The 14,170-nt window shown below is 40.0% G+C and overlaps 1 protein-coding gene across 2 annotated transcripts in view; it reads left to right on the forward strand.

Moving 5' to 3' along the window:
• Positions 1 to 1,614: 1,614 nt before the first annotated feature.
• The window catches only part of GREB1 (growth regulating estrogen receptor binding 1), a 161,529-nt gene continuing 148,973 nt past the window's right edge, over positions 1,615 to 14,170 (forward strand). For both annotated transcript variants that reach the window (XM_034766522.1, XM_034766520.1), the window contains exon 1: positions 1,615 to 1,712. The gene's annotated coding sequence lies outside the window, so the exon portion shown is untranslated. The remainder of the gene's footprint in view (positions 1,713 to 14,170) is intronic.

Consider the following 14,170-nt stretch of genomic DNA (forward strand, 5'->3'; position numbering starts at 1 on the left):
ATTAGAGCATAAGCTTTCGTGGACTACAGCCCACTATGCATCCGAAGAAGTGGGCTGTAGTCCACGAAAGCTTATGCTCTAATAAATTTGTTAGTCTCTAAGGTGCCACAAGTACTCCTGTTCTTCTTTTTGCGGATACAGACTAACACGGCTGCTACTCTGAAAAAAGTACACTGTTTGTATTAGTTGATGATCTGCCAGCACTGAATGAAGATAAAGAGTTCATGTTGATTATTATTTTTTAAATCTGTCAGCAAATTTCTGATCTATTTGATAGACTTCACTGACTTGCTCACAGAGGTGGATGTTGCTATGGCAGGGGTGGATGGACTCTCCCTAGAGCAACTCTGGCGTAGCTTTCTGAGAGGATCCAGAAGATTGCTGTGAACAATTTTCTCTGCCCCAAGGGCTGTCTTCTGCAGTACACCATAGAGATCTCTTCTGCTCAACAGGTATATGAGGGCATGAGAGGGTTATTCAGGAAACATGAGATCTTCAGTATTCTGATGAAACATAACTCTACATCTTCTTCATGTCTGACTGGGGCAGAGCAGTGAAGGAAATAACCCGTTTTTATCCAGGTGTTTTTTTTTTGTAAACCTCACACTGGTCACCTGAAGTAGCTGCCACACATTGAAACTGGGAAGAATGACAACAGTCTGAGAAGAAGGGAGGTTCTTACCCATGAAAGCTTATGCTCCTAATACTTCTGTTAGTCTTAAAGGTGCCACAGGACCCTCTGTTGCTTTCTACAGATTCAGACTAATACAGCTATCCCTCTGATACTTAAGAGTCTGAGAGAGCACATATTCAAAGTAGGGACAAGAAATTAAAGGAATTATTACTGTGTTTTCTGGACCTTAAAGCTACTGCTAAGTGTCAGTAAGAGGCCTGTGAATAACTTGTGATCTTTAGGGGGAAAAAATCAATAACAGGTTTTTAACCTTAGGGAGTGGTTTGCATCATCAATTTATATTAGTTTAGATTTTCAAGTCTATCTTTGCAAGGAAAAAGGTTAGTAACTTTTTTCAAAAATGGCAGAGGTAAACATACAGCATAAATAATATGCAAATTGGTTTTGTGTGAAACTAAACATCCAGGGCTCTCGCTATAAATAGATACCATTTGTACAGAAGTTTGAAAATAATTTCCAAGTGACAAGTTTTGCCTCATGTGAATGGGATAGATCTCTCTCTCTCTCTCTCTCTCTCTCACACACACACACACCCAGAGGTCAGAACAAAGGCTGCCAGTTCTTCAGACGATTTTCTCAAGTCTCTGTTCTCTCTTGCACACCTTCTCCCCCTCATAACTCTTGCCTTCTGCAGTTGCTGAAATTGCCCAGATCCTAAATCTAAATAAGGCAGGACTAGTTGGGAAGATACCATATGCAGTGGGAAGCAGGGGTGAGGCAAGGCACTGGTGAGGGAAGGGGGCTGGCTTGTGATCTTGAGCCCTAGGGTAGCTGATGGTGAGAGATGCCTTGTTGAATTGGAGTGCATATAGAGCTTGAGTTTGTGGCTGGGAGGGAGGGGGCAGCGGCAGGAGGAGGCTGGGACTGGGAGGGGAGGGGGGGAGAGAGCAGCATCTCTAGCTTTCTCTCCAGAGTACGTTGCTAACAGCAAGAGGAGGCTCAGACTTCCCTAATATCCATTATCCCCTGCTCCCAACGTGGTCACACAACAGGCAGAGCAACAAAGAAGGTCTCAGAGGTAAGGTCCCCTTCAACTTGCAAATCTGTACAGTCTGCTCAACAGAAGGGAAAGCAGCAGTAGCAGCATAGGGGAGAGATTAACAGCATCTAGGAATAAGGGTGCAGGGGAGAGTAGCTGGTAGCTCCCTAACAAGAGGAGTGAGGAAATGTGGGCAGCAGCAACAGAGTAAGGGGGGAGAGGGATTCAGGTCATAAATTAGCATCAGCTGGGAATATCCAGGATTGAGGCGCTTGTGTTCCAGTCCCCCAAACAGGAGGAGGAGGAGAGATGGTGGGGACAGTTGCACTATTAGGGCAAATGCTAGGGCACCTGAAATACAAGGGACAAATTTGTAAAGCAGGAACCTGAGCTATTGTCAGCTTCTTTGTAGACAGGGGCTTGGATGAAGGGATTGGAAAGGAGAGCACCTACATATGGGAGAGCTTGTTCCCGTTTCCCTTATGCTCTGCCTTGCTTGTTGTTTGTTTGTTTATTTTTTTTTTCTGGGTGTAAGGCTAAGTTCCTGAGGCAGAGTGATAAGAGAGTCCAACATTGTTTTGTGTCTTATGAATAAGGTTATTTAGGGATTTTATTTCCATTTTCATAATGAAACACTGAAATCAGAATCAAAAAGTAGTGAGCCTGGAATCTTTGTACCCCCTTGATAATTCCTCTGCCCCCTCCCCACTCCAAGGTTTTAGGGAAAGGTTGAAACCAACAAGTGGTCTCATTCTGTAACCCAGGAATGGGAGTAGGGTGATCAGATGCCCCGATTTTATAGGGACAGTCCTGATTTTGGGGCTTTTTCTTATATGGATTCCTTTTACTCCCCATTCCCTGTCCTGATTTTTCACATTTGCTGTCTGGTCACCCTAAATGGAAGAAATGTGGCAATTAAAGTTAATGGACCAGGATTAGGTGGCATAACTGTAGTAGGTTGACTTAGATGCGAATATAGGATGATGGAGTCATCACTTTCCCTTGTCTTGCAAAACCTCAGGAGGGTGGGACTGATTCTGATTTTGCTTACAGCAATGTAAATCCATTGATAACTGTGTAAGTGTAAGTTTCAGACTTGATGTTGCTTTGTTTCACTGTCAGATCTTTCCTGTAGTCTGTGAACACAGAGACCAGGAGAAGAGACAAGACACATAATTCACAACAATGGGGCTTTTCTTTCACCAGCTTTTATGACTGTATTAATTGTTATTTCAGGACTCAAAGTTTTACTATCCCTTTAAAACGATATATATGTGGTTGACTTTGGGCTTGATCCTGCTTTATTGAAGTCAGTGGGAGTTTTGCCATTGATTTCACTTGGAGAATAAGATCAGCTCTTTTTTTTTTTTTTTTTTATATAAACCTTTCTTTTTTTTTTGTTTAAAGCCCTCTCTTGTTTTGTGAACAACATTCTGCCTCTTTTCTGGTGTCCAAGCCCTTTATTAAATCATTTTTGGAGGTTTAAAAAAGGTGAACTGCTTTTCTAACAAAATAAAAATTGCCATATACAAAGTCGCTTTTAAGTTGATTGCCAGTTAACTACAGCTTGTATTTTTTTAGAAATCGCGTGTCCTGACTTTTGAAGGGTATAACTGTGATACATGCATTAAAAATGCTAAGATAACATTAAGGACATGTCTTAAACCCACAACCCGCATGTGAATTCTATTTGAAGCTGAAACTCTGTTTTTACTTGGACTTAATGTGACATTAGTTAGACTGCAGTGAGCTGTGCAAACTGGCTTTGTGTGAACAGTGCTCCACAAAGATGATTTTATTGTTGTTGCAGCTCAGGTGAACCTGATCCAAAGCTCCTGGCAGTCAGTGGACGTCGTTCCATTGACTTGGTGTGTTTTGGATCAGGTCTGTGGTGTGAAATCAACCTCTGATGGGAGAGTCCATAAATACATAAGCAGAATAGAATGCATTAAGGATGGAACATCACTCATTTCTCTGAACTTCCTTGCTTTGTGGATTTCAGCCGGACACACTGTTACCATATAGGTTCATTTGTTTTGTTGTTGTTCAGTTACAAATACCTGTATTCCATGTATTGTGTAAAGAGTACATACACTTCTGAAGATTTTTTTCTTTTAACTTAATCTATTGTGTATTTGTCTCATTAAGGAATTTAATTTTTTGACATGATAGTTCATAATCTTTGAGATATTACAGTGTTTCATAACAATAAATAATATTGACTCAGTATTATATGAATAGTGTTAAAATTATGGGAAAGGTCACCTCCTCTTATGAACTAGCTATTTTTAAAAACTTTTTTGGTGCTGTTGGGTTTCTTTTAAAAATCAGAATATATTCCGTAATAGGGGCTAATGGCATATAAAGTGGCATTAAAAAAAAGTGTTCAATTATTAGTGCCAAAACACTTCCAAAAACTAGTAAACTACATTTAATTAATTTTTGTTGTTGTTTGCTGTGTGCGTGTTTGTGTATGCATACAATTTAAATATAACTATTTGAAATCTTGGATAGAAAAAACACTACTGGGATTTTGATATCCCATTTTTGATATCCCAGGGCAAACTTATCACTGAGTGATGAACTCCCAAAGATGATGCTTTCTTATATAAGAAATACTGAAAAATCCATAAATATAGTAGCGATAGTGAGCATATTTATTTTTGGGTGGGAAACAAATTCTTTAATTTCTGTTGTTTTAATGTTCTAGTGAACACAAGTCTGAACAGTGAATGGTAAGTGATCTGTCACTCGTTTGTCACCTTAATACAAAATAAAGCATTTGCTTGTTTTTCAGTTGTGCTGTTTCCTGTGAATAATCAACACTATCAGTATTCATAAAAAGCTTTAGTGTGTGTGTGTGTGTTTGTATGTGTGTATATATATATATATATATATATATATATATATGTAAAGAATCACAAATTTTACTCAAAATAAACATTCCTTGCTTTGTCTGTCTTAGATTGTGTTAGACTGTTGCTAACTATTCAAAGCTTCTACTACAAATATTTATTGTGGAATGTGGGCTTTTAAAATCTGAAACTGGGATGGGAGATGCAATCCTTTGCAAAAGAAACTCAAATCTTTGTTAGCCAAAAGTCAGATTTTGCAATGACTGCAGTTCCTATCTAATAACATCCAGAAAAGTTCTAACAAACTTGTCTTTTTTAATTTTTGCTTTGTGGAAACACTGTTCTTCTGCAAATACTGTCTTATTGTTTCCATGTTTGTGTTCATGTGCTGAATAAAGACAGTCCGCAATCTATTTAAGTAGTATTTAAGTAGTAACATTACCAATGGCATGTTTTTTCAAAAAATAATAAAGGGGAACTGGCATTTGGACATGGAGTGTCTTACAGAATATGTAATATTTTAAAATATAAAACATGAATACTGGCAGAACTTTATATGGTGGCAATACTTTATCATCTTAAAACTGTACTAACAGTTGTAAAAGCAATCTATGGCAATATTAGATGCTTTGTGTAATTGTACAGTATGCGTAAATGAAGAAAAAATTATATTTGTAGACAATATTTGAATGTGTGTTCATAAAACAATGAGTACTAAGGGAGAATTGTCATCAAAGAAACATTTAAAGGTACCAAAGAGTAATTTGAATGCTTTCCGTAAGGAGTTCATCTTTATTAAAATTCACTTTTAAAAATGGCTACCTATAAAGTGGTAGGTTGTTATTTTTTTTTTTAAGCTACCCCTGTTGATTTTTAAAGCCCCTTAATAAGAAGATCCTGGTTCTAGGCCAATGCTCTCTCTGTTTTCATAAAGAGAGGGGAGCGAAACGTGTGGATTCTGGCTTTCGTGGGAGAAAAAGGAAGTATCAGCTTCCTCCTTTCCCCATGCCTGCAGAACCTCCACGCTCCTAAAGTATATTTGTCAATAAGAATAATAGGCCAGATTCTGCCATGACATACATCATGTGCAGATTCAGTGTCTTTAAACAAGCGGTTAATTTACAGTCTAGTTTCTATTATACACATTGCTGAGCACACCATCATTTATGATTTATTGATATAGTGCCTGATTCAAGGAATATTGCCATCCACTTCAATGGGTGTAGAGAGCTGAATCTGACTCTGTCAACTGGCAATCTAGTCTATTTAAAAATAAGTTAAAAGTATAATTTTTGTGATTTGGTGATCATTTTCCTATATTATTTTTAAATGTCTCTCCTCCCCCTGTTGCTGTATGATACATCTGCACAAAATAAAGGTTAAACTGACCATACACAAAGTGCTGTCATATGCACAAGTAAACAGTCTGGATAAAAATAGATTTAATCTTACATGTTACTTAAGTATCTTAATCCTAATAATTTTAGGTGTTACTTATAATAACAGAAACTAAAACATTTTCATACATAAGTGTGACTTAAATTAAGTTGCCTTTGTATTAGTGTTGTTTTTGTTTTCACTTGTAGAGACAATAGAACTGTTGTTTATTGTGATTAAAAACAGTGATGTGGCTAATAAACTGCTCTGAGAAAGACATTTTCATTAAATGCCAGATTCAAAGCCCACTGATATCTTTCTGTTGATGTCAGTGGGCTTTGGTTCAGGACATAAGTGGTTAGATATCACAGAGATGAGTGTTCTTGTAAAGACATTTGTAGACAGACAGATATAACATGAGCTGGGGTCAGTGCTCCTGACACCTCTGCAAAGCTACTCACTGCTCCCTTTCAAGGGGACAATGCAGTGAAAATTCTGCAAGTTCAAACATGCTAAACTCTCCCCAGACTCAGTTCTGGTCATTGCGTTTTACAAAATAACCACCCCCACCAACAACAAAGGCATATATTGCTATTGCATTGCCTTTCACTGTTGTATCCCTTGTTCTGCCATATTCCCATTTTTTATCATCATTATTTGCTGTGTAAAAGCAGAACATGGTATTCTCCTTGGAGGGAATTGTGTACCCAGATCTGTATGCAGAACTCCTGCTGTTCCATGGAGATTGAATGGTGAGAGACTGAGCGAGAAGGGGTGACAGGCCCAGGAAGGATGTGTCATGGTCAGTGAAAATAAATTCAGAGGGACCATGTTTCCGGGAGGGAGTGTTATGGATGGAACACTGGGAGAATAAGTGCAGTTAGGTTGGAACCGACTCAGGCATGTGGACAGAGCAGTCCAAGGGGTTTAATAAAGTTTCACTTGCTCAGCTTCATAGGAATTCAGCTTCACTCATTGTGAATGAAAAGTGGTGGCAGTACATGAGTTGTGAGTTCTCTGAAGTGCAGCAGCTGGCAGTGTGAAGCCATGGATTTGGTCTGAAGCCCCAGATTTTGCAGACACAAACCTAGTCCAACAATGGACCTGGTGGAAGGAGGAGTGTGTGCTATACACACACCTGGCCATGCAGGAGGATGACAACTGCAGGAAAGTTAAAACTATTCTTTTATCTTATTGGGGAACAAAGCAGAGAGGTCTGCACCACTCTAAAGCTCACCGCTGCCTCAAGCCCCACAGCGATCCTAGGACCTGTTGCTCCCCAAAGCAGAACAAAATGGTGGAGCAATTTTTACTAGATACCAGTCTGAAGGGGAGGGAGATACCCTTGTGTTACCGCTTATGCACACTGGCTGCTATGTCCAATTTTGGGGACTTGAGAGTCTCCCTAATTTGGAACAGGAGAAACTTATGAGCCAGTAGACTCAACACTCATCAAGAGCCTACAGAGATCCTCACAGAACGGAGAGACAGAACCATCCGGAGGCCAACCCCACAGGAAGGGAGGAGATTTCACAGAGAGACAGTTTGCTAGATTCAGGTGATGGGGAGACAGAGAGTGGTTACTACCAATGTGGTTGCCTGTTGAGGAGACCAAACTATCTCAAAGACAGGTTAAATAACAGGCTATGTCAGTGGTAAAGACAAGCCTCCAACTTGACTATGTGCAAGCACCTCTGGCTGAAGGGACATAGAGTGGACATCTGGTTGTCAATTATTTGTTTTTAATGTTTATATTAAAATGCTTGTAAAATTGGGAAGTTGTATCGTGATCAGTGGAACTGGAGTCAGAGGGCCTATATTCCCTGGAGGGATTGTTATTTGATGGGACACCAGAAAAGCAGGGAATGCAGGGTGGTAGGTTGGAAGTAACTCAGCCACATGGACAGAGCAGTGCACAGAGTTTAATAAAGTTTGTCTTATTCAACTTAACCTGCAGTCAGCTTCATTCGTGAATGAAACAGGATACACGTTATGCCTCCTGTATCCAATGTAGCTTACAAAGAGGGAACCTTTAACAGGGAACCTCAGTGTAGCTGCAGCCAAGAGTGCAGCTCCTTTGAAGACAGGGACCAGGGTCACTGTTTTTGAAGCATGAGGCATAGCACCTATATGTTGACATGGCCTTCCACTGCTCCCACAGCCTATTCTAGGGGGGCAAACCAGCCCCCACAGTGAACAACCACGGTGGAACTCAATGAGAGGAAATTTTCTTCCATATGAGTCACCTCCTGAGGAAAGGGGTTATCAGGCCCATTGTGACCACCATGATTGTAGCTGGAATCAGATTATAAGGTTTGGTGGGCTGGCTGCTTTGGTCTTTATCGTGCTCTTTCTTTAAAATGATACCTAAGATACTGTTCCTGCAAACAAGCACATCAGTAACTGATCACACAACTGGCCTTATTGAGTTCAATGGGATTGTTGCATGAGTAAAGTTACTCCCATGTGTAAGTTTTTGCAGGATCAGCCCCTAAGATTTTGATAGTTGGATGATATTTTTGCTGCTAGATTACTGGGGGGGAGAACTGGCTGTGATTGATTAATATGGCTGACTATATGTTAGTGCGCTTCCTCCAGATGTTAGCTATTTAGTTTTGTTTATGAACAGGTTCTATGTTTGATCTGAATCTAATGTTGGTTAAGTAGTTCTTGCCCAAATTTTTAAAAACTATTAGAAATTTGACAGTTGTAAGTACAGTAATTTGTCTCAGTATGTCATTTATAGAATCTCCAAGCAAAATTATCTCAAACAGAATTTCCACAAACCAAGGACTTCATTCTACAAACCTCACTCTTGTCTGCAATCTCTTTGAGTTAAATATGTTTGCTTGTGTGAGTAAAGGTTACTCGCATCAATTAGGATTGCTGCATTGGGCTGTTTGGTCTCAATCCTACAAAGCTTTATGCATGTGTTTAATCTGGGTGCTGGACTTCAATTGACTTACAGATAAGCATATGTCTAAAACCACAATCTGGGCCCATATAAGTAACTTCATTTACAAGAAGTCTAGATACATCAAGCTAAAACGGAAAAAAAACTTCCTAACTAATATTTTGTAATTTGTTGAAGTAAAATTTCATCTTAATATTATTTATAAATTTCCATTTTGTATGCTTTATGATCCTGATCCTACAACCATTATGGATCCAATTAATTTTGAGTAGTATCTTACTCAATGAATATTCCCACTCCAGTCATCGGTGTGTTTTGTGGAGTATAGTGTTACTTAGTGTGAGTATGGGTTTCAGAATCTGGCCCTTCTTGAATAAAGGTTGTAGAACTGGTCTTTTATGTTTCATTTTCCCTTTTAATCTGGTTATTTTTTATTCTCGCTCTCATACATTGCTGCTAAGGCTTATATAGCCATTGAACTGTTTTGGATACTTTCCATTCTAATCAGTAGCTGTAAGTCCACATGACCATGCCAGCCAGTAAATAGAGAAAGTTACAAAAACAACTCTGATGGGAAAATCAAAATCTAGTCTTTCCTTCTTAAGTGAAAGTTCATCTGTGATAAATCAGTACAAGGAATTTTGGCATAGTTTATCTTTAATGAATTAATTCAGGTAATCTCTAAATATGACTTATGAGTGGTTTCCTTAAATTTAAGATGAATTGATTACCCTGACTGCCCACTGCCTATTTGTTCCTTATCCCAAGACTGTTGTAGGCTTCCATGTCAGTTTTAATATTCAACCTCTATCCTGATTCTTCTCCCATCTGTGGCCATAGGAATTAAGCTAAAATTAAGGATGGAGAAGGGTTAGAAAGCTACTCTGGGTAAAAATCTTGTTCCCTGTTTAGTTTCATTTGTTTGTTTGGAGGGGGAATTGGGAGGGAGTTATAATCTTCATTATATCACAATTGCAAACATAGATCCTCAGCTTGTGTAAATTGTGATATCTCCATTTGAAGTCACTGGAGCTATGACAGTTTACACCAGCTGAGGAGCTGCTGTCCTCCCCCACCATGACAATACTAAACTCCTCCTTTGTTATTAAACCACCTTCTTTGCTTCAGATATATTTTCACAGTTAAAAAAATAGAATAGTCTTTATATTTAGCAAAGTGCACTAGTGTTAGTTCACTAGTATTAGCGGAGTGGAAGCATTAACAACTTTGAAACAAAATGTACATGCATGAACACACACAAGTCACATCTATGTCAGCATCTAAAGGGCAACATAAATCACTTTATAAATATACATTATCCTAAATTAAAAATGAAACAACCAACTGGAGATCACTAGTGAAATGAAAATATTTTCCTTTCATTAGTAAAATAACTTTTAAAGCACTTTATATACATTAGTGAAGTAAGTCCCAGGAAACCCCTCTGAAGAACTGTGTTAAGTACAGTCTGCATTTTGCATATTGGAACATAAGACTGGAAGGGACCTCCTCAGTTACTGAGTCCAGTGCCCTGCTTTTGCAATCAGCCTGATTGGTAAACTGAGACCTTGTCTGCAGGAAAGTTTCCCCCGCCCCCCAACATAGTTTTTTTTTCTATTTTTACTAAATTATATAGGTATAACTAAACCAAAAGAGTGCATCCTCACTGCTTTGTCTAAAACAGCTTAAGCTACTTACCTTCTGAATCATAGCATCCACACAGCACTTTGCTTTTTCAAAATAAACACACAGCATTCTGGGCAGGTATCCCAAGATGCAGTGTTCTGCCATTAGGCTCAATGCATTATGGGTTATCATGCATTGTGGGATACCAACTGGAATTCTGTGATTTGGGGTCAAGCTCCCATGATTCCTTCCACAATATCCCATAATTTGTCTGACTTTTGCTGTCCAGAATCATTTTCAAACTGTTTGAGTTTCAAACAAATGTCTAACAGCTGTCAGGAAGCATAGAGGAAGAACTACTGATCACCAGGATCCTGGCCATTATTAAGATGAATAGGGTGCTCCAGAGGTATTGGAATCAAGCAGGCAGGTAACTATGGAGGAGATGGAAGTTCACTATCGTGACACCACACAAATTCTGGTGTAGGAGAATGAACCCAATTATTTCTGCATGACTGTTTCCTGGACCAGCTTGACTCAGTGGTATGCCACTTCTTGATGCAGCCAAACAGCTCCAACTGGTAGGACAGGATAATGATGCAGACCTGGGATGACCAGCATTGTCTTCAGAACTTCGGGATGTGGAAGGACACTTTCTGGAAATCTGCAGAGAGCTCACCTGGAGCTGTAGCACTCGACCACTAACATGAGAGTCTCACTCAATATGGAGAAGTGTGTGGCCATCACCCTCTGGAAGTTGTCCACCCTTGACTGCTGCCAGTCAGTAGCTAACCAGTTTGTAAAACAATTGCCAGGGTTGTTATGGAGGTGTGTGCTGCTATTGAGGGGGTACTAATACTCTGGGTCATAAAACTTGACAATGAGCAGAAGGTTATTGATGGCTTTGAACACTTGGGGTTCCCAAATTGTACAGGGGCCATTGATGGGACCCATGTGCCTATTATTTATCCCCACCTCCCAGGGCGTGGTGTACATCAACAAAAATGGGTATTTCTCCATGGTTATACAAGGCCTGGTTGATCACCATGGCAAGTTTATTAATGTGGGGTGATCAGGAAAGGTCTGTGTAGCCAGAATCTTTAGAAACTCACATCTGTTTTCTGCAATGAAAAATGGAACTTTTACTCCCAAAACCACTATGAACATTAATGGTGGTTTCAACTGCTATTCTGGGAGATCCGTCCTATCTGTGGATTTCCTGGCTTATGAGGCTTTGTTACAAGGCAGTTGGATAAGGGAAAAGAGCTATTTAAGTGTACCCTGAATAGCTGCAGAAGGAGTGTGCATTTGGAAAATTGAAGGGAAGGTAGAGGTGTCTCATTACAAGTCTGGAGACTTTTGAAGGATATCTGCCTCATGTTATGGCTGTTAGCTGTGTTTTGCACAATATTTGTGAGAATAAGGGAGACAGCTTCACTGATTGATGGAAGGCAGAGGTGGAGACACCTTAATGCATATACCTTGAATTGATTTTATTAGGAAAGGATGGTATTAGGGAGAGCTGGGGAGAGCTGGACCTTAATGAGTGCAGCTGCAAATAATAAACTTTGATTTGACATGAGACAGTGCAAATTTGTAAACTAAAACAGTGCTGAAATAGCCAAAGTACAGGCTGTCCACACTTTTGTGCAGACAATCACCAAAATGTGTATGTGGGATTGTAGCTGTTTTCTTCATCTGCGAACAAAATGACAGATGAAATTTAATGTTGATAAATGCAAAGTAATGCCCATTGGAAAACATAATCCCAATTATACATACAAAATGATGGGGACTAAATTAGCTCTTACCACTCAAGAAAAAGACGTTGGAGTCACTATGGATAGCTCTCTGAAAAGATCCAGTCAGTGTGCAGCGGCAGTCATATAAGTGAATAGAATGTTAGGAAGCACTAGGAAAGGGATAGATAATAAGACAGAAAATATCATAATGCCATTATATAAATCCATGGTACACGCATACCTTCAATATTGCATGCAGTTCTGGTGACCCCATCTCAAAAAGGATTTATTAGAATTGGAAAAGGTACAGAGAAGGCCAACAAAAATGATTAAGAATATGGAACAGCTTCCGTATTAGGAGCGATTAAAAAGATTTGCACATTTCAGCTTGGAAAAGAGATGACTAAGAGATGATATGATAGAGGGCTATAAAATCATGGCTGGTGTGTGCATCTTTAGGAACACAGGTCTGTTCAATAATCTGCAAGCAGGGACTTTCTTTCCAGACCGTAAAATAACCATTGATGATGTTGATATGCCAGTCGTGATCCTGGGAGATCCAGCTCCTTGCTCCCATGGCTCATGAAGCCGTACACCAGCAGACTGGACAGCAGTAAGGACCAGTATCAGGGGGTAGCCATGTTAGTCTGTATCTACAAAAACAACAAGGAGTCTGGTGGACCCTTAACAGATTTATCTGGGCATAAGCTTTCGTGCATCTGAAGAAGTGAGGTTTTTACCCACCAAAGCTTATGCCCAAAATAAATCTGTTAGTCTTTAAGGTGCCACCAGACTCCTTGTTGTTCAGCCATAGACTGAGCAAGTGCAGAATGGTGGTGGAATGTGCCTTTGGACATTTAAAAGGTCACTGGCAGTGTTTGCTTACTAGGTTAGACCTCAGTGAAAGCAATATCCCCATTGTTATTGCTGCCTGCTGTGTGCTCCATAGTATCTGTGAAACAAAGGGAGAAAAATTTCTGCCAGGGTGGGGTGTTGAGGCAGATCACTTGGCAGCCAATTTTGAGCAACCAGATACCAGGACAATAAGAAGAGCACACTGAGGGGCTCTGTGTCTCGTGAGGCTTTGAAAACCAGTTTCAGCAATGAGCCAGAGTAATGTGAGACTTATCTGTGTTGTTCCTTACCAAACTGTCCTCTCCATTACGTTTCCTCTCCTGTAAACTCCACCCCCACCAACCACCATGTGTGGAATGATTAAAGAGCCTTTTCTACTCAGTACATTTCGTTTTATTATGCACACAAACACACACAGACAGCAAAGAAAAATAAGATAGCAGTGTGAGGGGAAAAACAAGGAAAGCTTGCTTACAGATGCACTGCAGTAACAATCAAAGTTCTGGGAATGGGCATTTTCTGTTCTTTCTAATCTCCCTTGGTGTTGAGTGCAAGGGATACCGAACTCCCCCATACCCCGCCTCATAGGACATTTGGGGAAGGAGGATTGAGAACTGGGCGATGATGGCAGCAAATTCACCCAGCTGCCTTTCTTGAAGCTCAGCCAGATTCCTCAACATGTCTGATTGCTCCTTCGTAATCTGTAGCATTTCATCCTGTGTGGCATGCTCTTGTTCCCTGCATGCCAGGTTCTCGGACAGTGAAATCCTCCATGCTCTGAGCTCCATCTTTTCAGTCTCAGAGACCTACATTAACTCATTGAACACGTCCTCCCGAGTCTTCTTTTTCTGCCTTCTAATCTGTAAAAGTCTCTGTCCCCGTGTGGAGGATGCGCAGACGGACAAGTTTCAGCTGCAAGGAATGCAAAGCACAAGGGTACATTGACAATGAATACATTGTTTCTGGTGTAAGGTTGATTTTTTTATAAAAAAACAAAAACCCTTAATACACTTCACTGCAAGCCACAACATAATCACAACTGCTGGCTATTGCAAGAGTCGGTTTGCTGCTCCAGCCATGGTGAGTACAGCCACGAGGCACGGGCAAGAGGTCTTGTGCTGCTGCTTT

Source organism: Trachemys scripta, chromosome 3 (assembly GCF_013100865.1).
Source record: "Trachemys scripta elegans isolate TJP31775 chromosome 3, CAS_Tse_1.0, whole genome shotgun sequence".
NCBI lineage: Eukaryota > Metazoa > Chordata > Testudines > Emydidae > Trachemys > Trachemys scripta.